Below are 14,744 nucleotides of genomic sequence, written 5' to 3' on the forward strand. Positions count from 1 at the left end.
TTTTCTAGAAATTCGCAATAGGATTTTGAATCTTATTAGAAAGGAACCCTTTTTCATTGAGTTGTGGAAAATTGCATGTTTCTCGTGGAAATATTGAAAAGTGAATCTCGAGAGGAGTATGGAAATTTTGGCAAAAATCCAAAATCTTTGTCTTATGGAAAAGTTGTGTTTGTTTTTTATATTTTCTTTGCATAGTCTTATGTGTGGAAATTTTCTATTTTGTAGAAAAGGAGAATGGAAGAACCTAGGGAAATAGGAGAAACATGCAAACGATTGATAAAGAATGAAACGAGAGGACTCTATCTTGAATCTAAAATTGTGTCAAAGTGGGTAGAAATTAGAGATACATGCCTCGATGGGCTCGATTGAAAGATTTTGACCGAAGAATGCTTGGATACAATGAACATCACCCAACACACCTAGCCAAAAGAATTGTGAAAAGTGGAATTGTTGTTGTGGCTGGTTTCCCTCCTTGTTTTCAACATCTATAGTTAATTGTGGAATGTACCAAACACTACAATCCTAGGGACAGAACCATCAGGGATTTTGAATGAAATATTATGGAAAATTTTTCTTTGGCATCCATTTATAAAACATTTGGAATTCCTTCTCACCCAAGGATGGTCACAAAAACACAGGAGCAAGCACTAAGAATCTAGACCTCTAGAGTCCATTTCTGTGAAGAAATAATCAACAAAAGATGGTTGAAAAAGAATAGATTACATCATTCCAAGATTCTTAAAGAAATAGTATGGTTCAACTTGTAGAGGGAATATAGTGACATGATCATGATGTTAAGTCGCATATTTGGCGTGCCTCATTATTATAGATTTGAATCTTGGATGTGGTATTTTGTTGAGTAGGTGATGGAGGAAGCTAAAAAAATGGGTTGGGTTGGGCTCATAAGTGATAATCTGAATGAATAGTTGATGAATCTAGAGCATACAAGGAAATTTTACATGAGCTTGTATGTTGTCTACATGCTAGCAGGGAGAATGAATTATGATGGACTACGATGCAATGGACTAATTGGAAGCAAAACCCAACACCTCAAAGTCCATAAATGCTACTCGTAGTTGCATTTATATTCAAAGGATGATTACATGAGGGTTAACTATATATTTGCAATGTGCAGCAAGAACACTAAAAAAGTGGCTACATAGAAGATTGCCAGTGGGTGCGATGAAGTTGGTCAAAGAATATGGTGCCTGGTTCATTCAGTTTCTCACCTTTTCATACATTTGAGTCTAAGGATTCTTCATGGAGCCATACAAACTTCCTAGAAAGCTAACGGACAAGATGGTCTTGTTAGAGCTTACTCAACAACTTACAATCTATGACAAGATTTAGAAAGGGAAGAAGAAGTTGGGATTACAATTCTTAATTTCCATAAGAGAAGGGATAGTTGAGGTATGCCCATGTCCGAAGGCTGTAGCGAGATCATCAGATGAGCTCCACTTCTTCCATCTTCTCCTTCATCCAAAGAGCAATGATTTTTATCCTTACAACAAGATCTCATCTGTAGGAGGATCAAAGTACCAACACAAAGTTCACCTTGAAGACTTTTGGGAAAATGCAACCGATGAGAATGAGATTAAAAAGAAGATGCATTCAAGATTACCATTGAACATTATCATAGCATGCAACATATTTAGGGTTCTTGATCAAATGGAGGAGGACCCAAATGTAATGCGAAAGGGGTTCAATCTAGAAATGATAGCTCAACCATATGATTGGAAGAGGAAAGAGGTTACAAATCTAGAAGCTCTTTCAAAGCTAGTCCTAGATTTTAACAAGTGGTGGATTCAGCATAAGCTTGAAAAATTAGTTGCACCAGCTAATGGATTCACATATAGGTTGCTTGGTCATTGACCACTTAGGGATGAAAGACTAGGAAAAATATCTAAGGGGACTATTGAGGAAAGAGGAACTCCATCTAAGGATGTAGGAACCAAGAGAGGGAAAGAGGTACCTTGAAAAAAGAATCTTAGAATTGAGGAAGTCATCTAGGAACCTCAAAATAAGAAGCAGAAATAGGTAAATGCTCCCTATTCTCTGAGTCACACTCCAAGTGTTCAAGAGATAGAAACATTTGAAAGACAAGATACAGGGACAAGTATAAGGAGATTTGAGTGAGAAGAAAATTTGGATAGGCCAATTCATGTTACACTAAGTATAAATGCCTATGAAAAGTCCATGCAAGAAAGAGGGAGAGATCAAGATATTACTACAGAGGAAAGTCTCGCTACAATCTTAGAGTGAGAAATGATTAATGATGGAGATGGTCCACAAGAGGAAGAAATTCCAATAGTAGCAATACATCTTCCAAATGTTGAAGCCATAGTTCCTGAGGTTACAATGGATAGTCTAGGAGGTGAAGAGGAGATCAACATTCAAGTTGTCCAAAGGAAATAATAATTTTTTATTCTAGGAGACCAAAGTATACCCATTATAGAATGGTTGAGGAAACAAATTCAGTTGTGTCAACAAAGAGAAGTTAATCCAACAATTGAATTAAAGGAAAATTTGGATTGATCAAACCGATCAGAAGAATAAGGGAAAGAAAGAAGATATACTAAATTTGTTAGAGAAGAATTAGGATCTAGAATCTTATAGGTTGCAATTCCCATGGTTGACAAAGGCAAAAATCATATTGCTCTAGGTGAATATCATGTTATGGAAATAAATGTTGGTCAGGCCTCTTGAGAGAAAATATTAGAAGAATTTGGTGACTCTACATAGGCTTTGAAGGATAGGCTGAAGAAAGTGAATGAAGGGTATGAAAAATAGAAAAGAGAAATTAGGGTCTTATGTTAGAACATCAATAACTTGCCTCAACTAGTAAGAGAGGAAGGTCCATCATTTGTCCCTCCAACAGTTGTTTCCAATTGAAGTGGTAGGTGATATTGACAAAATCAAGTAGACTGCTCAAGATGCAAAGGTTTGGGTCAAGAGAATTCAGTAGGTAGCCTTCAAGCATGTAGAAGAATTAGTGCAAGTGCATAATAGGGCATTGGCTACACTGTCTAGGATCCAGTGCATGGAGGAATCATGGGTGGATGAACATATTTACCAAGAAGAAGTGATTGCCAACATTCAAAATTTGATGGAGACTCCAAAGCAAGAATTGATCGATGGTCAAGTTATCAATGAGGGGGATGTCTATGATTTTATTCGATGGTATAGTGCAGTGATCATAGCTAAGGAAATATTTGAGAGCTTCACCAAGGAATCCACTTGATGGAAGAATATTTTTGACAACATCAAGCAAGGAATGTCAAATGCAGTTGCATCTTTGTTATTGTAGAGATTGGTGGAAGAATAAATGACAACAAGTAATCTGAAAGTGAAGTTAGAAGAATTCTTTCAGCTAAATCTCTATAAAAGAGATGATTTTGAGAACTTCTCCATCTTAACAAATACAATGAACACTACTAAGGACTTACTACCAGATTGGGATGAAAGCTTGGGAAAAGTAGAAAGAGCAATTGCAGTTCTAGAATTCAAGAAAGAATATGCACCAAGCATTAGTATAGAGGAGTTGGAAATAGTGTTAGATCAATTTCACTCCTTTAGAAAGGGGAATCAAGGATAGATGCATTTAATTCATAGTGGGTGTTCTTAGGGATCATTTAATACACCCCACTCCTTCCTAAATGAGCATGCATAGTGGGCATTTGTTACCCACTATAGTAGTGGATTCCTTGTTCCATTAATGTAGATTGCTTTCCTTCACCCTAATCCTAATTAGGGTTGATGTGGCACAATCTTGGACATCAGCTATTGTGATCATCAGGGCCACCTATTGTAATCGAGGACCTATATAAAGGCCTCATTTCTCATTTGTAAGGGGGATTTTTATGAGATTGTTGCTATGAGCTACTAAGATAATAAAGTTTTCATTGGAGCTTGGTGAATACTTGATGTGTCTTAGTGCTTTCTTGTTTTCTTAAATTTCTTCAATTAGATTAAGTTTAGCCTAGTTAATGTGTGGCGATTACAATGAAGAATGTGATGGTGTATTGATGAATTCCTTTGGTTCATATTTTTGATGTTTTAGTGATTCTAACTCATTGTGCAAAGTTAGCCTGAACCCCTTTCATGCATATGCTTAACTTCTATCATTCGTATATGTTGCTCTTTATGATGGCATATGTAGTGGTATGAGAATCTTTGGCATAACCCTTGAAGATTGCACCAATTTATGCATAGTTGTAGTATAACTTGGCAAAGTGGATCTCGATAAATTGGGAAAATTGTCCACTAGAGTACTATTTGTTGTCATCATTACCCTTAAGATTAGAATATAATTCCTGAACTCTATCTTATTGAATTTCTACATATTTTGTGAAAATTCCAAAAGAGTAATTCATTGCAAAACCTTAAGATAGCTCCCACATCTAGTATGGCTTGAAATGAATTTGAATAAATAGGTAAGGCTCCTTGTGATCATTAGAAAATCATATCAACCATTGATATTATCCATAGTCAAGACCTGACATGAAAGGAACCTTGAAGTCATTGTATGATCTTCTAGCAATCTTACCATACATGAGACTTTATTCAAGAGAGCATAAGATATTTTAGTATTTTGTTCTACTATTTTCTAGGTCATAAAACACACATTAATAGAAATTGACACTAGAAGGAGGGCCTTGACTAAAAGATTTTATTGCAGTTTCACATATTGGAGAACATTAATTCATCCTCACCCGAGGAACATTGAAGATCCTTGAGATTCACCTTGGGAGTGCATGAACTACAAGAGTTGAGTCTTGATCCAAAGCCTAGGTGATGAAATAAAGAAGCATCTACAAGTCAAAATTCTCCATATGTAGCCGATCTCACAAGGATATTCCAGACTCCACCACCTCAACATCATGCACGAGGATCAATTGAAGGAGGAGTTCCACTAGGAGCTACACAAATCAATAGTTATTTATGCTACACCTCAACATCACTTGAGATTTATAGTGTGTTTAGTACTTCGAAGCAAGATAGATCAATTTACCCCTTCATCCATATAGCTCAAAATATTATTTCACAAATGGAGGCCTTTAATTTGCAAAAAAATGGATTCCATTGAGCTACATAACCTTACATTTCTATCAAGAATAAATAAATAAATAATGCAAGCATATGATCAAACACTAAAATTCTAGATTAGATTCTTGGTTACTCATTTATTAAAGCTTAGAAATGATAAAATCCTATTTTAGATACAATGGACATTTGGAACTAGGCTCTGGTAGTTGATTCTCTTCTGATAAACATATTGAAAGCCCTTCAGTGTATGAGTGAGTTCATGTACACTTCTTGACAGCCTAGTGCATGCAGATAAACATTCATCCCTAGACATACCTTTGTCAAAATCAAGGCTCCTCAATTTAAGCATCTTCCTTGTTTTCTTCTTCAACTCTTCCAAGAGTTCTTCTAACTACTTGAATCTTTGCCTAAATTCTAGTGGTTTCACTCCATGTTTCTCTATAAAAGAAAGTATATTTGTCAAATTATCCCAAACTAGAATTGCTAAAAATCCCATGGTATCATCTACATGGAAACTTATCATACCACATATTTTTTCTACTTCATAATATTCAAGCTCATTTGGATTTCCTATAACTTTAATAGGTAACTAATAAGTTTTTCCCCCACCCACAATTCCATGTTGTAAGGCACTCTCTTCAATCTCATTGAGGAACTGTGAGTAATGTGGGTGAATTGACATGGAGTCGTGTAAATATCACTTCTATCTCTATCATCTTAGCTACTTTTAGCTCCAAAGAATGTCTTAATGCTACTTTCATATTATATTTCAAGGTTGTCACAAGTTCAATAGCTGACAAAAATGCAAACCAATTCTTGTCGTTATCTTTGTGATTTAACTATAGATTCCCAAGATTATCAATTCCATAGCGATCACCAATCATAACAGAATACCCTAGAAATTTTATCTTTTTGCAATAATCAAAGGCTTTACCTAATGTATGCAATAATGTTAGCTTTTCCTCTAGAGCTAAGCTTGCCAGTGCTGAGGGAAATGCAACCCATCCTAGTTACAACATGGGAGTACTTGCATATTCCAAGTACTTAGTGTGGGGAAATCTCAAGGATGGTTAATTTTAGGTTTTGGGAGGGGTGTAAGTCCTCATGTTTCACTATTTCAAGTTTAACATAGTAGTGTGCGTGTTGGAGGAAGTTGAGGAGCAATTAAGATTGGGCTTAGTTTTCAAAGGAGTTGAGACTTAATGTAATATTTACCAAAAGATTGTTATTCATGTCTAGTGTTGAAGAAGTGAGAACATTTTCTTTGTACTATATTTATGTATTTATTTTTGGATGGTAGGAAATTCCTTTAATGGGAACACCTCTAAATCAACCTCCCTTTAATTGATATGATCAGAAGTGATCCATTTATTTATGGGGTCAAGGTGAATTCTTTAATTTCTATATATTTTGAACTTCTTTTATATCTATAAAATAAGAACCTCATCATATTAGATATAATTATATGCATATATATTTGACTATGCAAGGCCTAAAGCTATTACTCCAATAATGGGAAATGTAATGAAAATGATATATATTAAAATTCATTAGAAAAAACTAGAACCCAGAGTCTTTCTCAGATCCTCTTTGAAGATTGATCTACCACTGTTGAGAGTGAAAACCATAACAAATAAGATTGTAATTGTCAAGAACCTAACTAACCATCCTATTAGCTACTTTATTGTGTTGTCTATGGATATTGTTGTATTTAGCCTCCTCAACCTTGACTTGCAAGCTTTAATTTTTTGAACTCTCTTGTAGGTGCTTTGTGTATGAAATCCCTTAGGATTGGATAGGGAGTTGATGATCACCTTTGGATAAGATTGAGTTTGGAGTTTGTGCCACAGACTTTTGAAAGTTTATTGTATCATTTTATAAACAACTTCAATGATATTTGCAAAAATATTGGTTGTATGTCCCATTTGTCAACAAAGAAGGTTGTCAATTTATCTGTATATATAGAAATTTATCCCATGCTAGCCTAACCCAAATTAACCCTCATGTCAACACTGGTGTTGAACATAACATACACAAAAGAGTTGTGCAAGCCTTATCCAACTGATTTATCTTTAAAGGTTGAAGTACATTAATTTTTGAAGTCTTGGGTTGCAGAGAGAGTTGTTGAAATAGATGCTCCCATTTCAGAGTGATAATTTAAGGTAGATAAATGGAATCCTTGATAGATTTAGGTATATCCATTTTCATCTTCTCCCAAAAATAACTGGTAACCTTGCTATTCTACTTCTCTCATTCCAAGCATTCCATAGCATAAGGGTGATTCCAAACTACATAGGAGTGGTTTTGACCCTTACATAAATGTCTTCACCATCATTTAATGACCAATTTAAAACATTGAATGCTGACCAATAGAAGATTAAATACTGTGGTTAAAAATTGACATTAGTTGACAACCCATGGGCATTGGAAAAATAAGTGGATAATTGTCTCCTCATTGGCCAACCACAATGCACATAAAAACTGGCCATAAAAGTCATGTTTCATGATCCTATCTCTAGTTAAGACTTTTTATTTGATATTAGGAATACAAAGAAACTCACCTTTTGACATATTAGTTCAAAAATATCCTTCAGCATATGTTAAGTATTCCTTACTTAGAGTAGCATAGGTTGAAGATAATATCTATTCACTTGTAGGGCCATTCCTCCAAGTTAAGGAGTAAGACATTTGGAATGTAGATAGAAGAATGAAACAAGAGGATTTGGTTTATGTGAGGTTGGTGTTCTTCCCTATGTGGGCCATCTATTTTAGAAAGGGACTCCAACACTACCCTATCTCTTAGGGAACTTATTTTTATTGTGAAAAGTTGAAACAATTCAAATTGATTGCTCAACATATATCCAGTTGATCTTGGAGGAAGTGTTGGCATTTATATACAATGTAAAGTCATATAGTTCATGATAATAAATACTTGATACATAGGTGAATATAAGTTGAATTTATTAACTAGAAGCTTCAATAACTCCTACCTAATTAATCTTGACTCTGAACTACAAATTCACATTTTTTTCTCCCTTTTAAAAAATATTCTTTACACAAATTTTAATGAACTATGGGCTCAATAATATACATGTTAAAGTTTGCAAAAATGAATGGCTAGTTTTTAGTAGTGACAAATATCATATTCCATTTAAATTTTCTATCCATTAATCCATCTTCAAAATTGAAAGTGTTTCAAGCAAATAAGCAAGAAAGAGGATAAAAACATAGGCAAATGGTCATAGTTTAAATACTTATTAATATGGCTTAATATCACTTGAGTGATACAAGTTGGTGTTGGAATTTTTCATTATATTTCATTTATCTATTAGTATGGTTGTGGAATGATGTTTGTGATATATGGGATAGGATTGCTTAATTCACATGTCCTAAAAAGCTTGGGGGAGTTTCATCTTTGAGCCTTGATGGCCCAAAATCAGTCTATAAACCCTGTAGGTTTTGAAGGACATGGAATCTTGAGATGCTTTTCATGTCCTTCAAAATTTTGAACTTTGCCTCTCCTTTGGATGCAAGGACAAGAAAATATAGAGGCACCTAGGGAGGAATCTAGCAATTGGGGCAATTACATCCTTTGTTTCAATTAGAAGGGATACTTTTCTTGAGGATAAAAAGATTATGCTTCAAAATGCAATCTTATTTTTAATGGCTCTCTGAAAATTTAGAGGAATGCTCATTGAAGCTACAAACCAATCTGTACTAATCAAAACTTCATTTTGTGAAGAGATTTTTTTTCCTTCTTGATATGATATCTAAACCTTAATAGACAACAAACATTTTAGAATCTATACATTGTGGTTGTAAGAAAAGATTTCCTGTGGGCTGTGAATGTGGACGAGATTTGAATTTTGTAGGTAGAATTGTAGAAACCATTAGGAAAGATCTAGATGGAAATGGACATTATGAAGGAAAGTTATTGCAAAATGATTAAAATGGAAGGGAATTGATAGGATTAGTCATCATGCTTCTTCCCTTCCATATGTGGGCTTCTCTTTTTTTGTTGAATCCTGTCAAATGTGTATTGCCTATTGCTTTGTGAATAGAATAAAAGGTCTATACATGTTAAGAAAAACCAACCTATTAGAATATTATAATGTATCTTTAGTGGACATCTTAGTTAGTGTTTAGTTTATTAGGTAGTTTTGATTTCCTCTTTAGTTCATGATTATTTCTTTTAGAAATATCATCTTTGTAAATCTATATGAGGATTTTTTATCTCCTCTACTTGATACAACTATGACATCATCAATTTACCAGAACACAAGCATCTATTAGTCTATAAAAAAATTGCAAAAATAAGAAGAAAATTGAATTATTTGGCACCTTTTCTAAACATTGAGTTGTATTATGTCATGTTTACAAACAAAAAGATGATGTTGTATGACTATAATCATAGTTTGACTATTTATTTGGTTGTGCATCTTTCACTTTGTTTCTATTTATTCAAGCTTTTAAAATGGCTGAAATGATTGTGTTGCAGGATGATGAGGCAAATAGATGTGAAGGAGCGAAAAGTGAATGTGATTACTCATACTTCACATTCCTTGAATTTTTGCATAATAAATTGATGTGAGTACTACATTGCTTTCTTTTGGTACCACATTTGGATGGAGTAGTTATCTCTCTAAATGGGTCCATAGTTTGTTAGATATTAGTAGATCTGATGTGCATTTGTCGATCTGAATTTTTTTTTGTGGTTATGTAGATCCTAAAAATGATATATGAGGTCATCTCATCGAAAGACATAAATATTTATCTTTGGAATAGTTGCATTGGAAGTTGTGAGTAGTATGTCCAACATGTATCCTGGACTACCCATTTGTACATTATATACCTAGGACTAGGTATCTTATCCTTCTACTTCAAATTTGTTAAGTATGAGGTATTTTAAAAGATGAATTTTGTATTTTTTGTACATTTCCATGAAGTGGTTTGCAACAAATTATTATGAAAAATAGCTAACATGAAATTTATGCAATGTAGGTGTTTGAATTTCTTAGTGAAGGAAAGCTTTTTGGATCTTGTGGATCCAAACTTGGGAGATAATTATTGTGTAGAAGAGGTTTTGAGAGTTATTCAATTGACCCTTTTGTGCACTCAAGGAATGAGTTATGTTTGGCCATCAATGACCTTGGTGCTTTAATTGCTATTAGGGGAGGCTTCCATTGAGGATGTATGTAGAACAAGCTTTGAAGATTTTGTAGTTGTAGTTTTAATACACTCATCAAGTATAATGGTCTTTTAGACTACCAGCACTACTTCAACTCTTGTGGTTCTTTGATCACTTGTCAAAAATTTGGTGGGCTCTTTGGCTCTTTAATCACTTATCAACCATTTTTTCTCATTGTGGAAAAAAAATACTCCTATTGGCTCTTTAGTGTGTGTATATAAATGCACAATTTCTAGTGTTTAATGTCATGCTCATATTTTTGATTAGTTAAATAGGTTTTATAGGGACCCTGAAATCCAAGAGTTAAAACATTAACAAGGTTGATAATAAGCATGAAAAGCCTAGCCAAAAAAGTTCGAGTTCAAAGGCTGAAAATAAGCACAAGGCCCAGCCAACAGACAAAAACCAAAGAAAAGGCTAGGAACAGAAATAGTATGAAATGACCAGGGCAAAAACCCTTACAAAAAGCCAAAAAAAGGCACAAAAAGAAAAAAACCAATAGGCAGAGGATTAGTCCTCTTTCTTTCTCTCTAGGCCTTGCATGACCTAGGCTACCTCATAGGCCATCTTGTTCTCCTCCACCTCTTGCTGGAGCGCCCTTTGATCCTCCTAGTCCTGACCATTATTGATTTTTCCTTTGTGGTGTTGACCCCCATTCTGGCTTCTTCCTTGTCTTTTCCATCCTCCTTGTCCTTCATAACTCTATCCTTGGTGCAGCTCGTTAAGGATATGATGTTGCTATTAATGGAGCTTAGCATCGAAATCATTTAATTCTAGAGATTATGATTGTAGATTTTGAGGGTGTTGATCCTTCTCTCTACTAGACTAAGCCTCTCACCATTGTCATCTCTTTTATCAGAGTTTGATCCATTCCTTTTATTCTCCGTATGACCCACCTGATCTTTGACCTCCTCCAGCTCATGGAAAAGACACTTGATTGATATGAAGTTATCAATCATGCTATTGCAAGCATTATTCAAGAAATTTAGCCCAATTTCCCTAGCTTTGTTTGAAATAGCCACAATAGCTAGGTCAATGAGTTCTTTAAGCCTCGTCTCTTCTTGGTTATCCACAAGGACCTGTGGGATCATGGCCTCTGTAAAAATGCCCATTTTTGAGGTCTTGAATTTAAAGTTTTTCCAAGCTTTCCTCCTATTATTTACCTACACCTCTCCACCCTTGGTCTCAGAAACTAAATTTTTTTCCTCAGGTTGTACATGAATATGGATAGGTGAAAGAGGCAACGAAGACATGTCCTGATCTTTCTACATAATCTCCTCCTCCAGACCCTCCCTCTTGCATTTCTTCCCTCCCCGAGCCTCCTTAATTTCCTCTTGTGACTCCATTTCCTCCTCTTTCATCTCCACAACCTCCTCCTCATCACTATCATCCTTCACATCTTTCATAGGGTGCTTCTGCCCATGATCCCTAGGACTTTTTCTGCTGGGGGTGATGGAGGAAGTCGAGTTCTTGATTTGATGGGTGGCTTTTTTATCAGCGGATGAAATCACATCATCCTTAGAGCTAAAGCTCTAAATGTTAGCCGAGTTAGAAGAGTAGCTGGAGCTACCAAAGGTCACATTCTCAGTCTGAGGGGGATCCTTGCTTATAGTCTGAGCCTTAAAATGGTCATAAATAAGAAATAGGAGCCCCTCATGCAATGAAGGGTTATCAGAGGGCTTCTTTTTGAAGCTAACCACCGCCTTGCTCAAAGAAGTAAACAAGTCAAAAGGAAAAGAAATTTTACAGCTATGTTGAAAATGATTCAAAAGAATAAAGTGGTGGGTACAAGCCCTATCAAACCTAGGGTCCAAAGTAATATACTCTATAATAGCTCTTAGAGCATACCTTCATAGTTTCTTCATGGTGTTAGGAACATAATATGTATCAATCTTCTTTAGGGCTTTCAGTTCCTTCTCATCCTTAACAAAATCTCGCACAACATTAGCTGAAAGCTTCTTGTCCCTGAAAAACTTAAAACCCTCAATCAAGATTTTAGCAATGGTCAAAATCACCTCCTCAGTGATCATGAAATAAACCCCATTCACCTTCACTCTGCCATCCTTCCATGAACCGATCATACTATTGGTCACCTCCTAATCAAAGCCATGTAATTTTGTTATGTATCTGGTAATCCTGCCCATATCTAACTGCTCCCAAACTTTGTTCATGCTCTTCCATTTCTCAATTTCAACCACTGGCTCCTTTCTACACCTTTCACCAACCATATCTTCACTCTGCACACCCTCAATTCTCATATGCACCTCGCACTGTGAACGATTGGATCCTCTGTGACTAAGCAGAATGCAGAAAGAAATAACCCTTTTGTTGCTCCTATTGTAAATGAAATAAATGACCCACAAAGCATGTCAACTAATCTATAATAAATTGCAGCAATTACAATTTCCCATGATAAATTTTTGGGAAGTACCCTTTTCCCTTAATCCATTCATACTCATAATTGCAAGTTGATCTTCTCTGTACTTCCTTGGATCTTGTCCAAATTGATCAAGCTTTTAACATCCACCAGAAAAGAATTTTTGGGATGCAATGTCATAATTTGGCTTGCACTGACCCCAATATTAGCAAACTTGTCAGCGACCAAGTTAGCTTCACAAAAAATATGAGTAACGTGGACTCTACTGAATTTGGCAAGAGTCTCATGGGTCTCATCAATAAGATTCGTAATCAACCATGATGGCTGAGAGTTGCCATTAATACATTTTATTATGTTATTTTAGTCCCCTTCTAGCCAAAGATTAGTGACTCCAATTTCAAAAGCCAGTTTGACAACATTACATGCCATATTCGCTTCTGCAAAGTGGTTGGTTTGATAAGCCAGCAGGAGGGAAAAAATTGCAATCCCATCTCCATTTTCATTCCTTATTATGTCTCCATTTCCCAAAGAGCCAGGATTTCCCTTGGACACTCCATCGAAGTTGGCTTTATGCCAGCCTTCTAGGGGGAGAAGCCATTTGGCTTCCTGTCTTTTCATCTTACTGTCTTTTTCCTTCTCTTTTTTTCTGCCACCTAATTCAATATCTCCCCCTTTTCTTAGTGAATAGTTTTCCTTTATGTTTGCAAAAAATTTCTTTCCTATCACTTTAGCCAGCTCCTCTTTATCTCTAAAGATTCTATTATTTCTCTCCTTCCAGATGCTCCAATAGAAATGAGGCAAAATCTAGGAACTTAATTCCTGAAGTTTAGACCCATTGAACATAAACTTCCATTGATAGAAGAGATTTGGGAGGTTAAAAGGCACATACCAATTGAATCCCAAGTCTTGGGTGAGGGAAACCCAAACCTCCCTGGAGAAAGAGCAATGAATGAACAAATGATTACTAGTCTTCGTCTTTACATAACTCACATCTACTAGGCATAATATGAGCTCTTTTTATGAGGTTATCCTAGGTAAGGATTTTTTCTTCAAAAGGCAACCAATAGAACATATTAATTTTTGGAATGAGGCCAAGGATCCAAGCCCTCGACCAAGGAGGAATTTCTTATAATCTCCAAAGGGCCATGTACCCAGAGTTGGCAGTATATTGCCCATTGGCATTATCACCCCACACCAACTCATCCCTGTTGTTATTAAGAGCCATAGAGTTACGCATAATCATAATAGGATTAAGATTTTCAGAGATGACGGAAAGGTCTATCCATCCCTGGTCATTCCTATAGTTACTAACTTTTTGCCCAAAATGGTTGATGCAATTATTCATCTAGGCCTCATAAATGGGGTTTTTCATAAGGGGGCTCTGAATGAGCTAGCTATCGAACTAGAACTAGATATCCTCCCCATTTCCCAGTTTCTAAGAAACTCTAGAATTAGCTAGGTCCTTAGCTTTTAAAAAACCATTCCAAACAGTAGATCCTCTTGGGATATCTTCACTAAAGAGGGTAAACTATTTAGAGGGTCTCTTAATATACCTATTTTCTATAATGTCTCTCCATTCCCCTGTATTGCTAAAGATACGCCATATTTTCTTAGCCAAAAGAGCCTTGTTGAGGTGAGTTAGCTTCCTGATGCCTAGACCCTCGTATTTCTTAGGGAGGCAAACTTTTTCCCAAGCAACAAGAGGATAGCTTTTATTCTTTTCCACCCCCGTCCATAAGAAGTCTCTCTAAATTTTTTCCATTCTCTCAACAAATTTCATAGGGATCACAAAGAGGCTCAAAGCATAGACATGGAAGTTTTGAAGGGTGGTTTTAACCAGTTGGCATTTTCCAGCTTGGCTAAGAGAGGCCCCTCTCCAACCAACCAGCTTCTTACTAAATCTATCCATAATACCATTCAAAAAAGAATCAGGAGGATTTGAGCCCAAAGGAAGCCGAAGATAGGTAGAGGGAAGCTCCCCAACACTACATCCCAGGATTTTGGAGATTTTCTTCTGTCTCTCCTCAGTGGTGTTGATAAAAAAATAGAACTCTTATCCCAGTTGATGAGCTGCCCTGACCCTCTGGAGTAGATATAAAAGATGTCCTTCATAGCCTTAGCCTCCTTAACAAA

General features: G+C 35.8%; 1 pseudogene; it reads right to left on the minus strand.

The window, feature by feature from the left end:
• Window positions 1–5,186: 5,186 nt before the first annotated feature.
• Window positions 5,187–11,346, minus strand: LOC149528189 (uncharacterized; annotated as a pseudogene).
• Window positions 11,347–14,744: the final 3,398 nt, after the last annotated feature.

Source organism: Cupressus sempervirens, chromosome 11 (assembly GCF_028749045.1).
Source record: "Cupressus sempervirens isolate cs-2001-9-10 chromosome 11, ASM2874904v1, whole genome shotgun sequence".
Lineage (NCBI taxonomy): Eukaryota > Viridiplantae > Streptophyta > Pinopsida > Cupressales > Cupressaceae > Cupressus > Cupressus sempervirens.